Source organism: Orbicella faveolata, unplaced genomic scaffold, assembly GCF_042242905.1.
Source record: "Orbicella faveolata isolate gen_17 unplaced genomic scaffold, um_ofav_v1 contig_13, whole genome shotgun sequence".
NCBI lineage: Eukaryota > Metazoa > Cnidaria > Anthozoa > Scleractinia > Merulinidae > Orbicella > Orbicella faveolata.
The window spans coordinates 15,587,806-15,596,102 of NW_028301540.1; the positions used below are offsets into that span (position 1 = coordinate 15,587,806).

At 38.7% G+C, this 8,297-nt stretch overlaps 2 long non-coding RNA genes across 4 annotated transcripts; one reads left to right on the forward strand and one right to left on the reverse strand.

Annotated features, from left to right (window-relative positions):
- Positions 1–1,253: 1,253 nt before the first annotated feature.
- On the reverse strand, positions 1,254–6,875 carry LOC149115275 (uncharacterized). 3 transcript variants are annotated; one of them, XR_016206014.1, is made up of 4 exons: positions 6,549–6,875; positions 5,128–5,267; positions 3,867–4,089; positions 1,254–1,935 (listed from the first exon to the last, which is right to left on the reverse strand). It is a non-coding gene; the product is annotated as an uncharacterized LOC149115275 (long non-coding RNA). The 3 variants fall into 3 exon arrangements; XR_016206015.1 differs by lacking the exon at positions 3,867–4,089; XR_016206013.1 differs by lacking the exons at positions 3,867–4,089; positions 5,128–5,267.
- Positions 2,407–7,144, forward strand: LOC149115276 (uncharacterized). Its single transcript, XR_016206016.1, has 2 exons — positions 2,407–3,355; positions 6,871–7,144. It is a non-coding gene; the product is annotated as an uncharacterized LOC149115276 (long non-coding RNA).
- The last annotated feature ends 1,153 nt before the right edge of the window (positions 7,145–8,297 follow it).

Below are 8,297 nucleotides of genomic sequence, written 5' to 3' on the forward strand. Positions count from 1 at the left end.
GACACTACAAAGTTTCAATACACCCCCCCCGATCCTATGAGGTCAAGCATACACCTTTAATTGCTTCGATTCCTTTCAATTGCCTTGTTTACAGACCAAGTTCCCTATCTTTTAATCCCTAGTTATTATATATATTTGCAACTTATTTTGAAAGGTTACTTAAACATTTTGCTCTATTTTCAGTCTGCTTTCTCTATATAAGCTTACATCAAGACATTTCAGTTCCAGGGAATGAGAGAACCCTAGGAAGTCTGACAATTCTCTCTCATAGAGTTCAATTATTTTAATTCATCACGCTTTCAATGTGCGATCTTAACAAACTGTTTGCAAACAGTAATGAAATATCATCTCCCAAGACCCAGCCATAAAAGGAAGTCTGGGAACAGGTAATGGCAACAATGACACTGCCAGGCTGGTGAATGTTACAAGCTATTATGAATGCATGTCTGACAATGATGAGTGACCATGAAACATGGTGCAGTGAAACTGAACAACCAGACTGTGACTGACATTGCTAGTGTTAGTGTTGTGAAAGTGATTACTAGCTCGTAGTGTCTGTGAACTTGGACCAGACCAGACCAGAAAAGGTTCCGTACTAGAAGTTGACTGAGAGTAACAAGTTTGTACTCAAAAACTGAAGAAGCTGCCTGATCAGACAGTCTTAAAGCCAGCTTCATCACAGCTTGTCAAGAGTTCCTTGATTGTGTATGTGGGAGCACTCTAGTGATGACATATCGGGAAGCTCTGCTCAAAAGTTTTCAGGCTTCAGATATAACTATTAAAGGGTAAGGGATTTCTGACAAGTTGAATTCAGGTGTATAATGAAAGGGTACGCAAACCTTTCTTTTAGGGATTTCCCTTCTTCTAGTTCTAAAATGTTGTTGATAATCTCTCATTTACTTTCATGAGACAGAATGAGGGGATTCTGATATATTGTTCAAAAAAATATTTTAAAACTACTTTCTAAGGGTTTAGAAAAGGGGTACAGTATTAAGGGGTTGGACCTTGAGGTGGAGCTTCCCCATTTAAAACTAAGTAGAAAACTTCCCCCCCCCCCCCCCCCCTTCTCCTTGTGTAACAAGGATGTTCAAATTGTTTTCTGGAAAAAAGCAAAAAACAAAACAGTGGCAATTTAAGGGATTGTGTGATTATCAATGTAAGTTCCCATTTGTATTTTGAATTAAAATGGGCCTAACGTTATCCACAACAGTATAAAATAACCATACTTTGTAGATTCATAGAGAGACTCAAACTGATAATGAAAACATAACTTTTATTTTTGCCCCTTCCTTTGTACCTTGTGATATTTTTAGGGAAATTCTCAAAATGTCCCTGCCCAAAGAAAATAAAAAATATAAATGAAAATCACTTTCTTTATCTTGGAAACTATCTCTGAGACAAAAACGTCCTTTTTATGTCTAGTTATTATCTTACAATGTGTTGTGAAGAAACTGCTTACAGGGAAATATAAATGTTCAACAAAAAAAATGAACAGAAAAAAAGCAACAAACTTTTTCAGAGGAGCTCCTGCAGTATATTCTTCAACTTACATGTAGGGTAATAGAATCTGTTTTTACACTTTCACACCAAAGAAAACACCACAGAAATGAGAATTATTGTTATTGTGTCTGAGCTGCATATTTTTTAAATGGAAACATTTCCCATAAAATTTTTACATTATATTCTTGCCAGTACGACAACATACCAAATATATTTTGAAGAGAGGAGTACTTATAAAATTAATTCAAACTGGTGTAATTTAATTTTCCATTTAATTTTTGTAAACCTCTTACAGAATGCAACTTTTGGTTAGGTTGCACTTCACTGTCAAGGAAGAAATCACACCAAGGTGGCTTTGTATCTTTATTATGATTTCCATTATCAGTAAACAAATCACACTTGCAGGTCTCTTGAGGGTATTTGCTCATTTACCACCTATAAAAAACAAGATATAATGTATCATTTTTACCTGTGCTGTAATTTTTTTAATTGAAATCAGTTTGTTTTCACTTTTAGAGTGGTTTTTAAAAAGGATCACAAGCACACCACCCACCCCTCAGTCCCTATTCCTACCCTACAACAGTACAGCCAGGATCCCATATCAACCCCCCAACATGAGTGATAACTTACCACAATACTCCTATACTACAATACAATCTTTGTACAGACAGACCTAGATTCAAACATCAGATCTCTGACTTTTTGGTCCACTTCATCTCCACTAGGCCATGAAAGCAATCATTGCAAATTTCCTTACATTTGTTGGTCTAATTTATTGTTGCTCTCAGATTCCCCCTTCCCATTTGATAAAATTAAATTGGTTTAAAAAAATAAACTGGTTTAAACAAATTAAACCAGAGGTAGAAGTTGAGCCATACAATTACTATAATTTTAGTATGAGAATATTGAAATATAACTATACTATTAATATCCATATGTTCTATTGTAAAGACAGTGTAATTACTCAAATTGACCTTCATTGTCAGAGACAAAAACCTGAAAACATCTAAACACAGGTCAGTGAGGATATTGCCAGTTTTGCTTTTGCCAACAACCATTCTGCCTCAAAAATACAGAAGATAATGACAATAACAACAGAACCAATGTCTGTCAATTCAATAAACACACCAAATTCCCCTCCAAATTCCTTTCGACGCCTTACAGTAAAATTTTACCAACAGCATAAATTCAACTCAATGCTTTAAAGTGCTTCTATCCTTAAATTTTTACCCCTTGAGTCAGAATTTTCAGGTGTATCACATAGAACTCCACAAAAGATTAAAAATGCTGTTTACCTTTTGCATATATCTGCATCAGTTCCAACGATATGTAGGTTTGAAAAATAGAAACATGCAAATGACGTGACTGATGTTGTCATACAGTCAACCCAATTTTACATCAGGTTGGTAGACTTGGTAGACTCTAGACTTAGAACTACAGAAAACACACCTATGGCTATAAAAATTATTTACAGCCTGTATTTTTCCATGGGAATTTGCTCTTTTCCAGTCCCCTCTAACCTGATTTCACTAATTCAGTGATTTTCAGCTTGAAAAAAGTTAAACGAGGCTACGACTTTGACCTTGCATATTAATATTGCTTCCTAGATCATGCTGATGAGGCACCATTGGCAAATATCAAAATGGAAAGCAAAAGGTGGCCAGAAAAGCCTATAATCATCAGGGAAGGTTGAAACCCAGTATGTTGCCATGGTAACAAAACTGTTATGCTCATATTATGGAGGACATCCGCAAATTTCATCATAATAACACTTTAAAGCACTGTCCCTAGGAGTCCATGGTCCCTTGTATCTGGACAATAGTTCAAAACTTGCCTGGGATGGATGATCTAAACGGTAGGTGGGAGACTCCCAGAATATTGAAGAGAGTTGCTAGAATGACTGTATAATTATCTCTTCGCAGGAACTCATTAGACACTAACACTACTAACATGACTGAGTTTGGATAATATATATTTTGTTTTTGGATACATGTATACTGTTACTGGTCATACAAGAGGTACTTTGCTACTGAGTTAAGTCTTAATGTGTGTATTTTAAAGGAGAAGGTCACTCCAAAAAACATAAATTTTATGTCAACGCTAATGAAAACCTTGCACTACGGTTAGCCACTCACAGAAGTTTCAGCCTCTAAAGTGCAGGTTTTCCTTATGAAGTTCACCTCCAAAGAAGCACCCAGGCCAAGTTTTCATGACATCACTCTGTCCGACAGATTTTGAGTACCACTCTGGGTTATGGCTGCTCTTGAGACATATTATTTTGAGCTAAACATGCTCTGAACTCCGAAACAATAGCATTGAAGATAGTGAAGAGGATAATCGCTTGGAAAAAAATAGATTTTGCTGACCTTGTGACAGATGCCAAGTCAGTTGCAGGTTCTTCTCCTTCCCATCAATTTCAAGTTGGACGGAATGAAGTCACATACTGGTAAACACAGCCTCAGGCTGCCAAGACAGTTGCAAAATGGTGGCCTCCGAAGTCGCTTCTTAATTTAGAGATGAATTTCTTAAGGATAGCAGGCACTTCAGAGGCTGAACATTTGGTGAGTGGAAATGCTGAATATACACTTGCTATAAGTGAAGACAGAAAAAGTAAGCTTTTTGGAGTGACCTTCTCCTTTTAACTGAAAACATGTGAGCTAAATGCAACAAAATGTATATTAAACCTGGGCCAGTTCAGTATGATTTATTACAAAGTTTAAATCAGCCACAAAAAAATTGTTAGCAACTGATATTACTTTGTGAAGGCTTATGGAAGGGTTATACTTTTATAAAGCAAGTACTATTTTGGTTTACTAAAGAAAGACTCTTGTTACTGCTTAAGTAAACTGTGTTTGGTACAGTAGGTGTCAAAATATTATGGCTTTGATGACATGATAATAGAGATATCAGCCTTGGTAATTTCAGGGATAGTGGATAACCAATCTCCAAATAATAGAGTTATGGGACTTCACTATCAAAGTGATGCCTGATGCTTATTATAAATTGTGTATATTACTCCTAAAATGTATGATCCAGAATTTTGTTTTGTGGGTAATAGCTCAAATTCATTTTCACCTCTGTGTGGTTACAGGGGTTCTTTAAATAAGAAAATGACTGACTGACTGAGCCTTTGTTCAAGCCAGAATCAAGTGGCCATAATAACAAGGTGGCTATGTGAATGGGGTGGCCATAAGGTGGGGTTCCACTGTAGCGATGAACATATAAGATGATCCTCTCAAACACCTACCCATAAAGATTTTGAAAAGTATAGAATGTATAATCAGTTAGACAACACACAACTTGGGTCCAGAGCTGACTAGAAATATTCTATTTTATATCCACACCCTCTTCCCCCAGCCACACTTACTAAATAAGTCAATATTTACCACCTAACAGAAAAGATAAAACTGCAGAAATAACTCTTTCATAGCCCTGTCTAAAGCTCATGTCAACAGAGGAAGAGGGAGTGTGGAAATAAAGTAGAATGGCCCTACTAGGGACCTTTTATATGGTCTTGGGTACCCAAGACAACCCTTCTCCTGAGTTACCCTAGCCAAGCTACCTTTTCATTTATTTCTTTGAAAATTCAACCAACCGTTTACATTTAGGATCATGAACCTGTCTCACCTGCGAGACAACAGGGGTGGGTGAGTTGTCTAGCCTTGGCTCATGTCATGCCTTGGCACCCTGACAGGGAGGACAACTTTTCTTTATATAAAGCTTGGCTAACCGAGACAACTCTTGGCATGGCGAGTGTCACATGATGCCTAGATTTAGAATTTAAAGCAGAAATATCAATTTACAAAGAAGAGAAAATTAACTCAGCAAAACCCATTGTGATTGAATGACTGAGGGAAACTCAAACAAAGAGGGATATTGCACATTTGATTATTCAATAAGGGTTTTGAATAGTCATGCAGGGTCAAATTCAGTCAAACACATGGGGAAATAAATGGCACACAATCACTTTAAGATCAAACCAAGCTAGAATTCTCAGCCCACCCACAATGGAGCAATCACAACTGACCTTTGTGAATTATTTGATGCATGCGTATGAGACAGCCATTTTTCATTCTTTCTTTACAAGATGGAAGGTAGATGCCATTTAAACATTGATCAAAAAATAAACAAAGGTCCCGTTGCTACAGAGCTACATTGTATCCCCACCAGATTAACAGAAGATGAGGTGTTGTAAACAGATCTTTGGAAGAACTAAAAAAGCTGTGAAAACAATCACCAGCGGCCTTTGGTCCCACAGCATGTCTTGTTGAGTCAATTTCATTTGATATATAGAACATATCTTTAAAATCTCAAAATAGTCAAATTAACTAATTATGACTACCAAAATCTGCAATTCTCCCTACCCTATTTATTACCAGAATAAAAATTTGATAACCTATTTACCACCATGGTAGCTGACACATTTGCCTTAAACATACTTTTTGAAGGCCTTTTGTTTATGGTCTTATCAATAATGATGAAAAAGTAGCTTCTTCTAAACAACATTGCCCAATTCAAGACTGGAGTACAAAACCCATATCCTAGTTAAGGCCAAAATGGCCAAAACTGATACCCTATTTATGACCAAAACGACTGAAAAACCATACCTTTTGGGGCCACACATACCCCTATAGTGCACATAAGGGAGTACCCCCCGCCCCAGGTCACAGTAGAAGTGGGTACCTGTCAAAAGCGGAGGTAAAGGTAAGGGCTAAGGATATACCATACCATCGAGAGCTAACCCTAAACAGGCCAACCCCCCTCTTTTGGAACTGCCCGAAGAAGTTGATCCCCAGGCCAGCATTGCAGTTCAGACAATACAGAGGACTGCATAAAATTTGAATTCTGTCCAGCATATATTTATGAACAACTTCACAGTACCCGGGGGGATACTCCCAGAAAAATTTGGTGGGGGAGTGCTTCACCCCTTTGTTGATCTCTTCGGGGAAATCTGATATCCCCAAAAGCTCGCCTCTAACTCTCAACACTGCTTATTTCTTACAGAGAAAAACCGTATTCAACAAGAGATACGGAAATAGGATACTAACCTTGAGTATACGCTTCAGCATGTCTTTTCCACCACACGCACGTGTATACAGAGCTTCAACTGAGTTCACTTTCAGAAAAAAACGGCTTCTGTTAAATATGTTCCCGTTGTACACAGTGCAAACTACGGCCAGCAATACTTCATCCAGGTTGTTGTTAACATTATGGGCTATTGCACTTAATGTTATCACCGAATCATGAACAATAAGAACCAAAAGTCGGAACAACACCAGTTTTGAATGTGTAAAATCCGCCATTCGATGACAGAAGGCTCTCCGTTATTTTCCTTCAAAACAATACTAAACTGTTCTCTTTTGCCAACAGTTTTGCTTCAAAAGTCGAAGAAATGTGCCTACAAGATATTTCTATCCTCAGTATGGAAGGACACGGACCTGATGGTTTGCAAATAGAAGAAAATCTTCCCCAATCGAAACGCCAGTTTTTCGCTTTGTGAAACGAGCTGCGCGGCACCGTTTAAACCGGATGTGACGTCACTTTTTGTTGGATGATCTAGTACAAAAATTTCAGGAGTCTTCTGCCCCGCCCCTGCTCTAAATGCTACGTGTAGAAAATAATTTGAATAAAATAGCTTACCTTGTGTTTGCATTGCGTTATTTTGATGAATCTGGGTTCCTGGAGGTGGTTTAGAGCCATTTAGGCGAGTTATACTTTCTGGCGGCTTGCTTCCCCTAAAGAGAAACGAAAGGCTGGCGACCCACTGGCCCGACGGCCCGCACTCAAAGCTCCGTAAATTCCACAAAAATGGTCTAATCTCGTCAAAATTGCCTCATGGCAGCCGTCGATAACTCTTCTTCCCATTCGCTTTCTCCCAGGGTTCCAAAGTTTATCTTAACCGCTCGAGAATCGCTGGTTTTCAAGCTCTTGCTTTCCATTTCTGCTCCCTTTCGATCCGTAACCGATTATCTTGGGCACAGGATTTGAATTTCTAGCTTAACGACCTCGCCTTCGTGACAAAGTCGCCTCCAACCGTCGAGAGGCACGGGACATTGGTCAGTTACTCGTTGCCATCTCTCGCTGCAGTTAACAGTGCTTTTAGGCGCTAAATTCAGCTGGACATTGTTTGCTCCTTGTATTTTTGCAGTTAACAGTACTTTTAGGCGCTAATTTCAGTTAACACCTCGGCACAGTGCAATTTGCATGATCAAAAAATGCCCCGGATCTAAAGGCAGGTAACGGTTTTTAGTACATGTATCACCCAACTAGTGGACTAATGCAAATCCTGCATTTTGATTGGCTACGCTACTAGGGGACTATTAGTAATAGTCATCGAGTAGCGAAATTGGCGCCATCGAGCGTGACGCTTTCTTTCGTTTTATTCCCAAATAAATATTTCTTCAACTTGCATTTGCTAACTTTATTATTACCTTTTCTGTCCGACTAGTTGGGTGATACTAAAACAATTAGACCCTTCGCCCTCAAGGGCCACGGGTCAATAGCCCATTCGGCTTCGCCTCATGGGCTATTGATCCGTAGCCCTTGCGGGCTACGGGTCTAATTGTTAAATAGTCCAGAGGAATTCGGCCGCATTGTGGTCCATGAAAACGAGCGCTTTTGCAGTGGAAATTACGAAACGCGGAGCTCAAAGCTTGTGGATGAAAATGCGAAATGCCGAGTTGAATTTGAAAGGAGCTACAGTTATTTACGGCTTGTAGCCGCATGCAGCAAGATTGCCCGAACTAGCGTAAAAGTTAGAAAGACTTAACGGCTCCAACTGGTTCTACTCCGAGCAC